This window comes from Mixophyes fleayi, chromosome 2 (assembly GCF_038048845.1).
Source record: "Mixophyes fleayi isolate aMixFle1 chromosome 2, aMixFle1.hap1, whole genome shotgun sequence".
NCBI classification, from domain to species: domain Eukaryota; kingdom Metazoa; phylum Chordata; class Amphibia; order Anura; family Limnodynastidae; genus Mixophyes; species Mixophyes fleayi.
The window spans coordinates 283066665-283083479 of NC_134403.1; positions in this window are offsets into that span (position 1 = coordinate 283066665).

The window sequence follows — 16815 nt, forward strand, 5'->3', positions numbered from 1 at the left end:
GCTGGGGGGGTACCTTCCCTGCAATCTTCACCAGCTGTCCTCTGTGTTGTGGGACCAGAAGGGGGCCGGAAGGACAACCTACAAACAGTCACTGTGGGTGACAAGGTAACTGTGGGGTTAAGAGACACTGGTGCGGATGTTACGTTAGTTCATTCAGAACTGTTAGGGTTAGAGGACTTCATTCCAGGAAAATGTATTTCTGTGAAAGGGGTGGGTGGAATTCACCTAACTGTACCTGTAGCCAAAGTTTACCTTGATTGGGGTGCTGGAAGAGGTATAAGGGATGTCGGGGTCTCAGATAATATGCCTATAGATGTGTTACTGGGGACAGATTTAGGAAGAATGTTGTCTCAGTATGTCTGTAATGACGATGTCAATGCCACCCCTGTTACTGTGTCAGAATCAACTGAAAGTACCAAAGTTTGTTCCCAGGTAGCAGGAGGTGACAAGGAAAAGGTCTGTTCAATTGCACCTGAAATGTGTAAACCAGGATGTGACAGGGACAGGGAGTGTCTTATTATATCTGATGTAGGTAATGATGCTAATGTCACTGTGTTAGAATCAGCTGAGAATACCAACGTTTGATCCCAGGCACCAGGAGGTGACAAGGAAAGAGAATGTATTATTGTACCTAATGCGAATAATGAGGATAATGCCAATAACAGTATTGTGTTAGAATCTAAACCTGTTTTTACACTGACATCTTGTCATGGGATGGGGAAAGCGGATACTGTGATAGCAGATATGGGCATTAATACTGGTATAGATAATGTGCTTTCTAGAAAAGGGACAGATGACCATGTGATTAATTCTGTTGTGCTAGAGAAAGACAATGTTTCTACCCAGGTAATATGCTCAGAAGATGTTGTACCAGGTAACTGGCAGGGAGGGCAGAGGGAAGATGTATATTCTGTGCCTGAACCAGCTGCACACAGAGCGGGTGAGCATGTGGGGGAGACACATAGTCCTGACCAACGGGAAGTAGCGAGGGACAGCAATCCTTACATTGCTGCTGGGACCTGTAGTTCGAATGTTCACCACTTAGATCTACATCTGAGTTCTGACCATTCCTCTGAGTTGCCTATAGAGACAGGGGAGTCAGTTGCTAGCCCACACTTACTTAGCCAGCCGTCTAACGGCTTAGAGGAGATAGATGAGGGGCCCAAACTCCCTGTTACACTACACCCCCAGATAGATGAGTCTAAGGGGGAGCGGAGTGTCCTGTTCCTTAGACCCTCAGATCAGAATCACATAGTGTATCCCACAGACGGGGAATTGTGTAACTGGGAAGCAGGGCAGAGTGGACGTAGGTATTCCGCTGTGCCAGGATTGAGGGGTTGCCATTTACAGGAGTTCTTGTGGGAGGGAGACGTTCTCTCAAGCAGCACCCACAAAGACACACAGTCAGTGAAAGGTGCAGAGAGCGTAGGTAAGAATACAGAGGTTAGCCCACAGCTATTGCAGGACCAGAAGTTCCAGCTGTCTGAGATAGTTAAGCCCTTCTTAACCCCTCCCCCCAGAGAACCTATTTAGGCCCAGCTATCAGCTATTCCATTTGAACCTGGTGGGATCTGTGGGAGATGGCTTGGGCAATGACCTGTCAGTCAATTCCCATGCCATCTCTTAAAAAGGAAAGGTAACGTGAACATAGAGAACTTGCAGTTATTTATAAGGGATAATTCATAACTGCAGTGTAACTAGGTTGTATCAAATGAATCCATTGATAAGTTAGTGTGACATGGTTCTCTTAGAAGCTGTTAGATCAAGGGGTTTTGTGTATGTTAAACCACCCAGGGGGGCTGGTAGATAAGGGTAGCACCTTATGTCATTTATGGCAGGACGCAAATGGGAAAGCCTTTGAAGAAATCTCTTGCAAGACAATGAAATCTCACACATGTTTGGGAGGCCCCAGACATGCCGACTGCAGAGACTGGGTTGTATGTAAATGACAGATTCAAGCTAAATAAGGTCACAGGAAGGGAAGGGGGCTGTGGGCCCTGTAGCTGGGTTTTAAAACTGTACTGAAAATGTAACTCCTGGTTCTTCTTCTGAGGGATATTAATTGAAGAGGTTCCATTTTTTCCTGCTCCTCCCGGCACCACAAACTTGATTCTAAGTGAGGTATCAATTCTGTGTTTTATCCTTTTTATTTTATAAGAAACAATTGCACTATATTTGTATGTCATTTTATTATCTTTTTATCTTAAGCATTGTGGATGTGTCTTCCATATTAAATTACACTTAATAAGTTCTAGTCTCTGTGTTCTTATGAATTCACGTGACAGTTTGGTCCAGACACTACCTAATTGAAACTGTGCAGACCTTGTGGTTTAAGTGAACTCTGATTAAAGTAAATTGTGTTGGATTAATGCTAGGAAGAACCGAAGGCTTCCTAAATAAGAGTGTCAGCTCTTATCCGAAAAAACCTTGGTGGTGGTAATAAGTATCGCAAAGCTAGTGGGTGGCATAGATAGGGAAGGATTTAATCATTTTAGACAGACCAGGTGGTTGTCTTTGTGGTTGACCCTGTGTCACATAAGCGTCACGCAGACTCAGGTGAGTGCTGTTCATGACAAACACAGAGGAAAAAAAACAAAGAAAAAGAAAGAGAAAATTAAAGAAATATATAGAAGAAAGTCAGAGGGACAAAAATAATTGCAAAAAAATAGAAATAGGGCACAGCAAAACACTATCCAGTATACTTACCAACAGGCCCAGTCAGGCTATACTCACAAGAACTTTATAGAAGTCAAGAGAAAGTCAACAGACAGTTACAGCCCTTATAAGCCTTCCAAAGCATAGTCCCTCCCTTACCCCCTATACACATCGGATAATAACTCATAACCCATAATGCTAAGTTAACTCTTGCTACGCTTAATTCCTTTTCTTCAATATTTAGTAACCTTGAAGTTCATGTTACTTTGGGGCAATTCCTGCACTATGTTATCTTATCTGTGGAAGACTTTAAGGCTTCCTGTCTACATTGCGCATTTCAAGGTGCAAGTCCACTTCACAGTAGCTGATAAAACAACTTGCACCTAGTTTTGCAGATCTAAATTTAAGGCCACTCTTTATTAACGTTTTCTGTTTTTCTTCTAAAATAATGCTCAGTTTATACTCAAACAGTTATATGCAAAAGTTTGGGCTTTCCTGGTCAAATTGCATGACTCACTAAATCTCTAAGTGAAAATAAGTTGGTATTCAGCAGTTCAATTACCGATCAGGGCCATTTCGGTATGGAGTTTGCATATTCTCCCTGTGCTTGTGTGGGTTTCCTCTGGTTGGTCCGGTTTCCTCCCACTCTCCAAAAATATACAGTCATGGCCAAAGGTTTTGAGAATTACACAAATATTGTTTTTCACAAAGTTTGCTGCCTCCGTTTTTATGATGGCAATTTGCATATACTCCAGAATGTCATGAAGAGTGATCAGATGAATTGCAATTAAATTCAAAGCCCCTCTTTGCCATGACAATGAACCTTATCCCAAAAACAACATTGCCACAGGATTTCAGCCCTGCCACAAAAGGACCAGCTGACCAGGGCTGTGCGTTAGGGGCGACCGCCCAAGGCACAAAGCTGCAGGGGGGCGCAGTTTAGGAATATTTTAGGTTCATTTGGTTAAAATTTAGGGCTAGGGGGGCAGCATTTGTCTTTCTCGCACTGGGCACTAGAATTCTAAGTTACAGCTTTGCAGCTGACATCAGGTCAGTGATTCTCTCGTTAACATGAGTGTTGATGAGGACAGGGCTGGAGATCACTCTGTTATGCTGATTGAGTTAGAATAACAGACTGGAAGCTTTAAAAGGAGGGTGGTGCTTGAAATCATTGTTCTTCCTCTGTTATCTGCAAGGAAACACATGCAGTCATCATTGCTTTGCACAAAAAGGGCTTCACAGGCAAGTATATTGCCTTTAGTAAGATTGCACCTAAATCAACCATTTATCAGATCATCAGGAACTTCGAGCCAGCAAACAAGCCACTTTTCTCCAGGAAAAACATCAGGGACAGACTGATATTCTGCAAAAGTACATAGATTGGACTGCTAAGGACTGGGGTGAAGTCATTTTCTCTGATGAATCCCCTTTCAGATTGTTTGGGGCATCTGGAAAAAATGCTTGTCCGGAGAAGGAAAAGTGAACGCTACCATCAGTCCTGTGTTATGCCAACAGTAAAGCATCCTGAGATCATTCATGTGTGGGGTTGCTTCTCAGCCAAGGAAGTGGGCTCACTCACAATTTTGTCTAAGAACACAGCCTTGAATAAAGAATGGTACCAAAACATCCTCCAAGAGAAACTTCTCCCGACTATCCAACCAGTTTGGTGACGAACAATGTCTTTACCAGCATGATGGAGCACGTTGCCATAAGGAAAAAAAGTGATAACTAAGTGGCTTGGGGATCAAAACATCGACATTTTGGGTCCATGGTCAGGAAACGCCCTAGACCTTAATCCCATTGAGAACTTGTGGTCAATCCTCAAGAGGCGGGTGGTCAAACAAAAACCCACAAATTCTGACAAACTCCAAGCATTGATTAGGCAAGAATGGGCGGCCAGCAGTCAGTATGTAGTCCACAAGTTCATTGACAGCATGCCAGGGCGATTGCAGAGGTCTTCAAAAAAGAAGGATAACACTGCAAATATTGACTCTTTGCATAAACTTAATGTAATTGTCAATAAAAGCCTTTTACACTTATGAAATGCTTGTAATTTTACTTTAGTATAATATAGCAACATCTGACAAAAAGGTCTAAGCAGCAAACTTCGTGAAAATCAATATTTGTGTCATTCTCAAAACTTTTGGCCATGACTGTACTGGTAAGTTAATTGGCTGCTGACAAAAGTAACCTTAGTGTGTGTTTGTGTGTGTATTTGGTAATTTCGACTGTGAGCCCCAATGCTCAGGGACTGATGTAAATGACAAATATTCTATGTAGAATGCTGCATATTAAGTGTCGTTATATGAATAAAACCCTAATAATAATAATAATAAACACAATCACTTGTGCAGAAATGTAAATAATTGTACACATTTTCTGAATTTAGAGAAAAAAAATTACAATTGTTTATGTAATATGCAAAACTGACATAGGCACCCTGTCAGTCAGTACTTTGTGACACCTCATTTGGCAGAAATCTCCAAATTCCAAACATTGTTTGTAGTCAACTTGGAGTCTATGTATTTTAGCTTTAGCATATATTTAAGATCTTCCCCTCCGGCTATGTTGCTATGAGGGCTGGCTCCATCTTAGATTTCTTGGGCATACCCATTCGATATATAATATTTGGTTCTGTTCTGTTGGACTCTGGCTTCCCGTCCCCTATTGCCTCCATAGTAATTAAGGTACCATTTTTAGCAAAATGGTGCCCTAAGATTAAGTCTTGTTATGATGTTTGACTCCTTGCTACCTCCAATGCCTCCCTGGATACTCCATCACCATGCCTTTCTGTGTTTCTGGTTATATCATTCATGCTAGCGTGTTCCTGGTCCTTCCATCCATGCCAGTGGATTGTTAGGGATATGCTTTAATTTTGTGTTGTGTTATACCTGAATGATTTCCTAATTTACGCTAAAGAGGAGGTACTCCTTCAGAAACACTAGCTATTGTGAAAGCAAAGAAGTGCCTTTTTGAATGTGATCAGATGTCCTTCCTGGGGTACATTGTTTCTGGATCAGGTCTTCCAATGGACCCAGAAAAGTGCAAGCAGTATTAGACTGGTCACAATCATCTGAATTTAAAGCCATTCGGGTTTGACGTTTATTATTTGCAATTTGTTTAAAGAAATGTTTCCCTCACTCGAAAGGGTGCTAAAGTCAGTGATTGGCCATCTTCTCTATCCAAGGCATTCCATGTCCTCCAACAAGCCTATTCCTCTGCTCCAGTGCTCAAGCAACCCAACATTTCTCAACCGTTTTTTCTAGAGACAGATCTGCTATTAGAGTCAAAGCAATTGTTTCTCAAATGGCTTTTACTGAGAAGTTGCATCCTTGCCCCTTCTCTCTCAGTTTTCTTCCATCACAAAAAATGCAATCAGAGATAAGGAGCTTATAACTATGCAAATCTCTCTGGAAGAATGGACTGATAAAGGATTCCTTTTTCCATTAATAGTCTTCATGGATGATATATTTATTATATATTCAATCAACTCAATCCTTGACAAGATTGGTGGTCTTTATTTTTTGTGAAATTAAGAACTGAAGGTTGAATTAAACAAGAAGGATAATAAAAGCTGTAGGGTGTGTTTCTAGGCTTTAGTTAGTACTCTTGGGTCAAAAGTTTAACTTGGGGGAGTAAGCCCATCTGATGTCACAAGGGAGGGGAGATAGTTATAAATAGGATGGGCGGAGAGAGAGTCACTCTCTGGAGTTCCTGGTGTTGGAGTATCATTGCTCTCCCTGCCTATCTCTATTGTATTGTGTCATTGTTTTTTCTGCAAACTGGGAATTTTCTTCTTTCTATCCCTTTGCTTTGTGGCCTTTCTGTCACTGTTCCTCCGTGTTTTGTTTTCCTTCTCTATGGCAGGGTTTTACTTTGTCCTGTAGTTTAGCTGTACCCCTTTGCTTTAGTTGTTGCTTGTCACCAGCCCCCCACTTCCGCTGGCTGTCATAGTTATATAGCACTTGTATTCCAGGACTGTATTTCCTGCAGCTAATGTTTATAACACCTTTTCTAGTCTTCACTTATTTCCTCTGTGCTTTTTCACTTCCCTCTGCCAGCAATTTGATGGTATGTGGGTCTGTGGTTAAAGAATACATGTGTAGTATTTTCAGGCTAATTAAGAATTTTATGTGATATCAATCTTTTCACTCATCATGTAGCAAGGTATCTCCAACTCCTGACTCTTCTTTAACCACTTATGATTCTGTTCAAAAACAATTTCCTTAAAATTACAGCCACGGAGCCAGAAATTTGATACAAACATTGAATTGTTTATCGCAGCAAAAACACAGTACAGGTGAAGCAAAATAAAGAGACGTTCAAGTTTGATAAATTAACGGACTTCCAGGTATAGCAAAATAGCAGGTAAATGATCATGGAAATACAGCAGGTAAATTAGCTGAAGCCAGATCACAGCTATTGTCAGGAGTTTTCAGGAAATATAAAAGTTAGTAGTGTGTCTAGGTATGAGATAGTCATCAGGTAGGTTTCCAGGAGATAAGGTACAGATGAGTAGCAGGAGCTGGCTAAAACAAGGATATTCACAGGAACAGCAATTAACAAAGCAGGTAGTCCAGGATTAATGACCAGCACAGGAACCTGGGAGAAGCTGGTATAAGTAATGAGTGATACAGGTGTGCAATAACGAGGAGCAGAGATTAACTCCTGCCAGTGAGTAAAAAATGTCCATAGGAGGAGAGCAGCACCTCTGGCAGCATGGAGGTACTGCATCCAGGAACTGGACAATGGCAGAGACCAACACAGAGTCCTAACATTAACCCCCCCCCCCTTAAATAAGCCGATTCCAGGCGCTTCCACAAGGGTTCCATTCAGGCTCTTTTCTTCTGTTTTTTCTTCTTCTGGGATCTTCTAGACAAAAATCATTGAGCCCTTCTCCACAGGGGTGCAGACAAGACCAAATTCTTCAAAGTCACAAGAAGAATGGGCAAGCTCATCAAAGTCTCTACGAACATCAAATTCGGTTCCAGAGTCTAAGTTCCAACCTAAAGTCGGAACTGGATATTTTATTTTATTACCAGATGATGATACGCACATGAAGCCGGCAAGCAAAATTGGTGTATGTTGTGGCTGATGCAGACTAGGAAGGACTTTCCCCTTCTGGTTAATTTTACTCTTTGTAGACATAAACAGACGGATTGAGGCCATGTGCACCGATGATTTATGAATTAACTCGCTGATTTGATGGAAGATAGAGAATATTTTTGACAAACTGCATTAACAAAATATGTAGTGTTATGGATAATGGGATAATCGAAACTAAGAATGGAGAAGGCCCAAGTTTGTGATTATTGAACCCATTTGGTTAAACTGGGCGGCCAAGTAACCTGAAGATTCTTGAAACTGTTGAAGTACTGTAAGAAACGGTTTGATGTCAAAGAAGAGAGGAGGATCTGATGACTCAGAAGAGGCTTCTGGCTCAATAACAGATTCTGGGCGCTCTGGCTTAGTAGCAGTCTCTGGAGAGTCCTTGACTTGTGCAGCAGTATCTGGAGAGTCCCGGACTGGGACGGCAGAGCAGGAGTCCCCGACTGGGACAACAAGCTGGACACACCTGACGGAAAGTTTGGACTGAGCACACAACTGGACAGCACCATGAGAAGCCTCAGAGCAGACAGCATTGTGAGAAGCCTCAAAGCAGACAGCACCTAGTGGCAACTGCAGCTTAACTGCATAGTGTGGCAACTCAGTCTGAACCGCATAGAATGGCAATGTCAATGGAGCAGGCTGGAGGGACAGGGCCCCCCTCTCGAGCGGGCTGGAGGGACAGGGCCCCCCTCTCGAGCGGGCTGGAGGGACAGGGCCCCCCTCTCGAGCGGGCTGGAGGGACAGGGCCCCCCTCTTGAGCGGGCTGGAGGGACAGGGCCCCCCTCTCGAGCGGGCTGGAGGGACAGGGCTCCCTCGGAGACAAACAATGTCTCTGGAACAGAGACAGAAGCTTGCAACTCAGAACAAGAGACATAGGCTGAATACTTGGGAGCAGAACAGGTTGAAAGGTGGAAACGGGAAGTGAAGTGCAAACAAATCTGGAATGATGAGGAGAGTTAATAGAAGATGGTTCTGTATGTTGTCTTGGTCTGCAGAGTGGACAGTCTTCTAAAAAGTGTACATCACTGGCACAGTAAAGACATAATTTGTTAGTCCTCCTGCGCCACCGCTCCTCTTCAGTCAGATGGAGGCGCAGACCACCTGCTACCTTGGCGTTTGTTACATAGTATGTCTTAGTTAACTGCAAATTTGTAATTCAGAGGTGCTGTTTGCACTGATTCAGCAGCAGACAAAGTTGGGTTGCAACAAATTAACAGCATTTGAATTGTGAGAAACAAAGTCTGTCAGTTTCCTGAGTGGGTACGAAAGTAAAGTAGAAAACTGAGCCAGCGGTCAGCGTAACAAAATTATATCTTTTGTAGAATATGTAGCAGAGACAATTCAGCAATTGTAAGGCAACATTGTTGCAAGAGAAAACAAATGGAAACATTTGTAGTAAGAGTCCCAGAAATAAAAAATAAAAACTGATGCAGAATCTTTCACATAGCTCCAAAGCGGTTTTTAGGCTGGTCATTCTGTTAGGATTCTGTTTAAAAACTAATTCCTTATAATTATAGCCCCAGAGCCAGAAATGTGATACAAACATTAAACTGTTTATTGTAGCAAAAACATATTCCAGGGGAAGCAAAATAAAGAAAGACCAGTTCAGGCTTGATAAATCAACAAACTTCCAGGTATAGCAAAATAGCAGGTAAATGATAATGAAAACAGCAGGTAAATTAGCTGAAGCCAGATCACAATTGCCAGGAGTTCTCAGGAACTATAAGTTAGTAGTGTGTCCAGGCACACTAGACAGACATCAGGTAGTTTTCCAGGAGATAAGGTACAGATGAGTAGCAGGAGCTGGCTAAAACAAGGATATCCACAGAAACAGCAAATAACAAAGCCATTAGTCCAGGGACAAACTAACATTAATGACCAGCAGAGGAACCTGGGAGAAGCTGGTATAAGTAATGAGTGACACAGGTGTGCAATAACGAGGAGCAGAGATTAATTGTTACCAGTGAGTAGAAAATGTCCATAGGAGGAGAGCAGCACCTCTGGCATCATGGAGGTACTGCATCTAGGATGATCATGCATGTCCCAGGCATATGTAGCATACAAAGCAGTTTCTTTTGCACATGTACTTAATTTTTATTACTTGCTACATCTTTTTTGTCCATCTATGCAGACACATAGCTCATAGCAATAAAGAGACTTGTGGACTGTCTTATGTGGTTACTTCAAGTGTCAATTTATAAAAAAATAAAATAAAATGGGTGTTTATTTACACTGACCTGTGCTTTTAATGTGCTGCCTTATAGCTTGCATACATAGGGATGCTCCTTAATTGCTGTCCCCACCTATTGTATTTCAATGGGGATACTGATTTAAAACTACTTAATAAAGTTGTGCCCCCCCCCTCCCTTGCAGCAGCGCCCACAGTTATAAGTGTGCCCACTACCCACACATGGGTAAATTGCTGTTTTTCTGCCAGCAGCCCCCCATGCAACAGGTGTAAATTTCTTATGATGCTATACCCCTGCTTTGGTGTCAGTGACCCTGATGTGTAGCCTCTACTATTACTATAGCTTCCACATGCAGGGCCCGTCACAGTTTATCTGCCAGCAGCCCCCCATGCAACAGGTGTAAATTTCTTGTGAGGCAATACCCCTGCTTTGGTGTCAGGGCCCTTGATGTGAAGACTATACTATTCTCATTACCATATATCAATTTACACGAGCCAATTGCTTATTTAACATTAGGGATTGTACCAATAGACTGCTCATTACTGTCTTGGGGACAGGATTTGCGAGTTGTGTAGTAGAATCCCTGCTGAACTTATATGGAAGTGTAAGTGATGGTTAACGGTTTGACTGTCCATAATATAATTGTAATGTATATATTTTTATCTGGCACATCCCCATATAATATAAGTATATCAGTATGTGTGTGCATGTTTTCTTTATTTTGTTCCGGTAACAGGCGAAGTTCATACAGATGGGGTCTGCTAGAGGGATGGGCTGCGAGTACAATTGATGTTATGGAGGAGCTGCTATCTATGCGACATAGCTTACAGGTTTCGAGTGGGGTGTGTCCTCAGTAAATTTCCTCTATTCTCGCAGTTGACAAGGTGCGTGCAGACTTATTAGGTACACAGGATTTAGAGGCATACTTCTTCCTGGGTATAGCAGTTATTTCATTATGTTTTTACATATAGCATTCGTGTCACTCACCAGACTCTCAGGTTCTGTCACTAATCTCTTCACTCCCCTTCCAAGTTGTCCCTATGGTCCTCAGGCTCTGCTGGCTTCAGACCTCTCTGTAAGATGCTGTCCATTCTGCTTCCACTCCAGAGATCCCTCCAGAATCAGATTATGGACGTGGCCATCTTGGATTCAGTCACATGATTCCTCTCAGCTAATCAGGTGATAACAGCCTCCATTTCATATTCCCTCCAAAACCAGTTCATGGGAGCTGCCATCTTGGATATAGTCATCTGATCCATCTCAGCAACTCAGAGTGCTGTTCTGCTCCGCTGATTGCAGTCTTCAATCAGGACTGAACAACATCTATAAAAAGACTTCCTGGAGCATTTACCTGTTGCCAGTGCAACGTTGTATTCCAGACGCCAACCTGGTTCCCAGCAGTTTGCAGTCTCACTATTTTGCTACAGTCTTGCTAGTATCCCAACTCTGACAGTGAAGTGCGCATTCTAGGTCCAGTTTGATTCCAGCACTCTGGTTTCTTCCAGCATTCCGGTTGCAGCATTCCAGTTCCATTCTGGTTACAGCAATCCTTTTCCATCATTCCAGTCACAGCATTCCAGTTGCATTCTGGTTACAGCAATCCTCTTCCAGCATTCCGGTTACAACATTTCGTTTTCAGTCTGGTCTAGCATTACGGTTCCAGTCCGGTCCAGCAATTCAGTTCCTGTTTGCTCCCCCTGTTAGTGTAACCACCATCTGCACCAGTCCATTCACTACATGCAGAGGGACATTATCAGGCCACCCAGCTTTGTCTATGTAGTCACCAGTCCAGCTCCAGAGACACAACCCAGTCTGGGTAACAGACAGATCTTCAGGCGTGACAATTCAGTTGATTGTGGGTGATGCCATCCCGGCTTCTCCTTGTTCACTTATTAAGATATGTGTGATTGTTCTTGCATGTGCATAGGTATTACACTATTCTGTATTACTGTACCTGCAGGGGCCATAGTGGTTTACTGTACCAATGAGGGACATTTTTATTTGAGGGACTTTTTGTGGACGATCAGGTCTCCATCTGTTGTAGATACAGATCTGCAATTTACCTATGTTACTCCCATGAAGCTCTGTTTGAGGGAGTGGATAATGAAACGATTTTGCACACTGATGACCAATTAATAACGTGATACGCCAATGAACGGGAGTAAGACGGGACCAATTTGTGTCATCTGTGTTGATGAAAGAGGCAGATAATCTTTGTAAGACATTCCCAGTACTTCTCTGGGGATTTACTATATTTACTAGTTGTCCTCTGATACACGGGGAAACAGGTTATCCTTTTCTTAAATGTAGTACCCTCCAACAAATAGCCTAATGTTCTCTGGATCAAGGTTTTTCTTCAACTACACTGGACAAGGATTCTCAGGACATGTGAAGGACACTATAGCATATTAACTTTATTTGCCAGCCGGCTTGTGCAGGCTGATTACACTACAAAGTCGGTGGAACAAACCTGTGTTAGTTACGATGTGAAGGGGCAACATCACTCTGCTTTCTATTACAGAAAAGTCTGTATCTGCTGATCTATCTGCCTGTGTCTGGGACAGGTTTTTTTCTATTGTATTCTAAGTGAATATTTTGTATATTGGTGTTGATACAGATACATGTAGGGTATGCATGTATGTTCCAGTGCTGGTTTCAAGCAATGCTCCTAGTAAGTGGCTAATGGATTTGTAGAATTTCTTGGACAGAATTTGTTAAATTTTAGACTTATTATACAAAGGTAAAGGGCATGTAGATATGGTAATATACAGAGAACTATTCACTAGCAATAACGTAGGTGTACAAGTTATAAAAACAAGGAGGCTGTACTTTAATAGTATTACCTTTCGTGTGGTAATATGCGTTCCTGGGACAGGCAGTGGAGATGGACAGTCTTTCAATTGGATTGGGTCCTCTTGAGCTGACAATATCTGGGAAGTGATAGCAAAGAGAGTATAACCGCACTAGGTGGTATAACCGCATATCTGGGAAGTGGTCTCCTCTGTTAAAGACTCTGGTGCCTTTCCCCTCCTACAGGGGAGATCTTTAAAGGGGCCTATGACTCGGTGTCCCAAACCTAAATCTTCCCTGGTTTACTTCCCAATGCTAAACAGTAACATATTTTCAGGGGAGAGTCATGCAGACCCATTTTATCATTAATATCCCCAGTATGAATTTACCTGTCTACAGTTATTGAGCAGGGATAGCGCAAGTGGATGAATTGGGCTGATACGCAGTTCCTCTCATGCTTTGTGGGACAGACAGTATGCCTCACAGAATGGTAGGCCCTTCCTTCTCCTAGTTATGAATATGGGTTGGATCACTAGTTATATTGATGGGAAGTGGTATTTTGGAGCTGAAATATTATTGTCTATATAAATTTAGCAAGCCACCCTGTGATCGGTTGTAGTCTCGTCAGGTGCTAATGATCACTCCAGTACCAGGATGTAGCCCACCCTCAGGGGACCTTTGATTCTGCTCATTTCACCCTATGGGTGACAATATTATGTTGTAGTCATTCGGTCTGCAGAGACACGGTATAAACGCAGTCCGGTATTTCTGGCCTCACATTTTCACCTTGGGTAAAGACATTAACCCTGTGAGAGCGGGCTTTGCTTGAATAATTGGAACTGCACCCTAGCCTGCGCATTTAATTCATTTGATATACATTATTTGCAATGCCACTGCAGTTGCTTATCTTTATTCTTTGTTCATTACATTATAATTTGGTGCGCAGTACTTACACTGAGGTCCCTTATGGTTATGTTTTATTCACTGCAGTCAAGTTAGGGGTTACTAATGTTTACAAGTGTTATGTCCGGTTTTCTTTTATTACTTGACTTCTCTCCTTGCCTTACTCTCTCTGCTGTGGTGACACAGGTTTATGGCTGCTTGTTGCCTTTGGAGGCAGGGCGCAAAGAGATTTGCCCATTTTTTCCTCTAAAAAGTGGGTTTCAGGCGCCGTCCCCGCACTGTCAGGTAGTGTCGTGGATGAGCACCTTCATGTTCTGCCCCTTCGCATCCTGTTGCTAAGCAACGGGACGCGTCTATACCTGGAATGCGCAGAGTCACTGCATCATCGTTGCTAGGTAACGTGATGCTTGGCTCTGCTTCCTGTCGGCGGTCAGCTGATTCTGACCGCCGATCCCGCTGCCACCAATGAGAAACCATCATTCACTATATAAAGGAGGCTCTGGCACCAGAAAGGTGCCAGAGTATCAAGGTTCTCCCTGATTCTGCCCTTGGAATCTCCTCCTGTACTGCTCCATTGGCTCTCCTCTTTCTGCACGGTTCTGACTCGGATTGTTCGACCACTCATTACTCTCTCTCTCTACGATTCCAGGAACACTCCCTCGAAAGAGCTTCTGCCAGATGTTTTTCTCATCTTGCTCTACACTTCTCAAATCCAGCTCCCCCAGGTGAACCTATAAAGATAGGTCACTCCCGTCTCTCTCCTGAGGAAAGAGAGAGACGTTTCAAGCAAAACTTGTGTCTCTACTGTGGAGAATCCGGACATTTGCTAGCCATCTGTACTAAGAGGCCGGGAAAAGCCCCCTCCTAATCGGTGATAGGGAGGCCGGTTTATGAGTGAATTTTACTACTCTTTACATCTCCGTTAATCCAGACTTCTTGATGACCATCTCGTTGGATACTCCTGCCGGCCCTCATGTAACATCCGCCTCTGTGGACTTCAGCCCCTGCTGGTAATTTCATCTCCGTCACGGTTCACCACTCCATGGGGTAAATGTATCAAGCTGAGAGTTTTCTGGCGGGTTTGAAAAGTAGAGATATTGCCTATAGCAACCAATCAGATTCTAGCTATCATTTTGCAGAATGTACTAAATAAATGATAGTTAGAATCTGATTAGTTTCTCAAACCCGCCGGAAAACTCTCAGCTTGATACATTTACCCCCATATCTCCACCCGAGATTTGCCTCAGCTGCTTTTCCTCACCACCGTGGATAGGAATCATGTTTCTAATGGTTCTGTTTCCCGGATTACTTCCCCGGTTTGGCTGAATTTAGGTGTGCTTCATACGGAGAATATTAAATTTATGGTTCTTCCTCAGTCCATTAATTCTATCATTCTGGGTCTTTCGTGGTTAATTCGACTGGAGATTGGCTCAAGTTACCTCATGGGGGTCCCGGTGTTTCAAGAAGTGTCTCACTATGGTCAAGCCTGTTGACTCTGTTCCCTGTTGTATTCTTTCATCCCAGCCTGAGCTCCCTGCTTCTTATGCCCCATTCCAGGATTTCTTTTGTAAAGTCGCTTTGGAGATACTCCCTCCTCATCACCCTTGGGATTGCCCAATAGATTTAGTACCTGTTAAGCCCATTCCAAAAGGAAAAATCTACCCTCTCTCTACATCACTGAGAACCTAAAACGTGGCTTTATTAGAAAATCTTCGTCCCCGGCAAGAGCTGGTTTCTTTTTTGTCAAAAATAAAGATGGGACTTCCCTGCATCAATTATCGGCAGTTGAACGACATAACCATTAAGAACCGGTACCTCCACTTATCACAGAACTGTTCGTTCTGATCAGTGGCTCCAAAATCTTCTCCAAACTGGATCTCAGGGGAGCTTATAATCTAATCCGCATTTGCGAAGATGATGATCGGAAGAGTACCTTTAATACTCAGGAAGGACATTTTGAGTATCTTGTTATGCCCTACTTGTAATTCCCCTGCAGTCTTTCAGTCCTTCATCAACAATTTCTTCCAGCATCTTCTTTACAGCTCTGTGGTGGTTTACATGGATGATATTCTGATTTTTTTTCTCCGGATCGCATTTCTCACTGCACTCATGTTAAGGAAGTCCTTACTGCCTCCGAGCTAACCGATTGTTCTGCAAAATTGAAAAGTGTGTGTTTGAGGTTTCTTGGATTCCATTCGTGGGATACATTGTCTCTGGCTCTGGCTTGCATATGGATCCTGAGAAGTTGTCTGTGATTGTTAACTGAAAGCGGTGTAACAACTTTTTGGTCAGATTTTGCATTAGTGTGTACTCTTCCATGATCATGTTTTATCATACCAAAGGCCATTGTGTCATTGGAATTGGTTTTATAAACTTCCTAAAACTAACGATCGATGGTGGAAGGATGTCTGGCAAATGTGGAAGTGTGTATGCACTCACGAACAGTAGTATAGGCAGATCTTTATAGTGTGCAGAAGTCACAATATTTTCAGCAGATGGTCATAAGAGACCATTGCTCAATCTATCTTATCTAATCTTCAGCAAGGCTCACGATCAGTTTTAGGCTGGGTACTCACTCAGGGCCGCCGAGAGGGGGGGGGGAGTGGGTACTAATTACCCGGGCATGTCAGGGGGCCCGGTCCGGGCCCTAGCGCCGACAAAAACTGTCGTTCAACGATGGAACGATGTCGCTCCAGTTCAGCAGTGTGCATGCTCTTACCAGGGGCGGGATGGACTGGGGGGTAGGAGGGCAGCGGGCAATTTTTTATATTACAGGCAGCGATGTCACGCGATGTGGCCGCGTCAGCGCACAGGCTGCCGCATCACATGACAAACGATGCGGCCGCTTCATTAGACGCGCCCGCATAGCGTGTCATGTGATGCGGCCGTCTGTGCACCCCTCGGGCTGATACCTCCAAGACCGCGCCTGGCTCTTACTACCAGCAGTGTCCATAGATCTCTATGAAGTGTATAGAGTCATGATTTTTTCAGCAGATGGTTATGACAGATGAAGAGCACAGGTCTGAAGGTAAATCATGTAGGTGTGTACACATAAATCTGCATTTTCATCTTTCAGTCGTTGATAAAATCATTAAAGAAATCACATCTGCAGTAGTTTTCTGTAGTGTGTACCCAGTTTTAGTTTGTTATTATGGACAAACATTGTTGG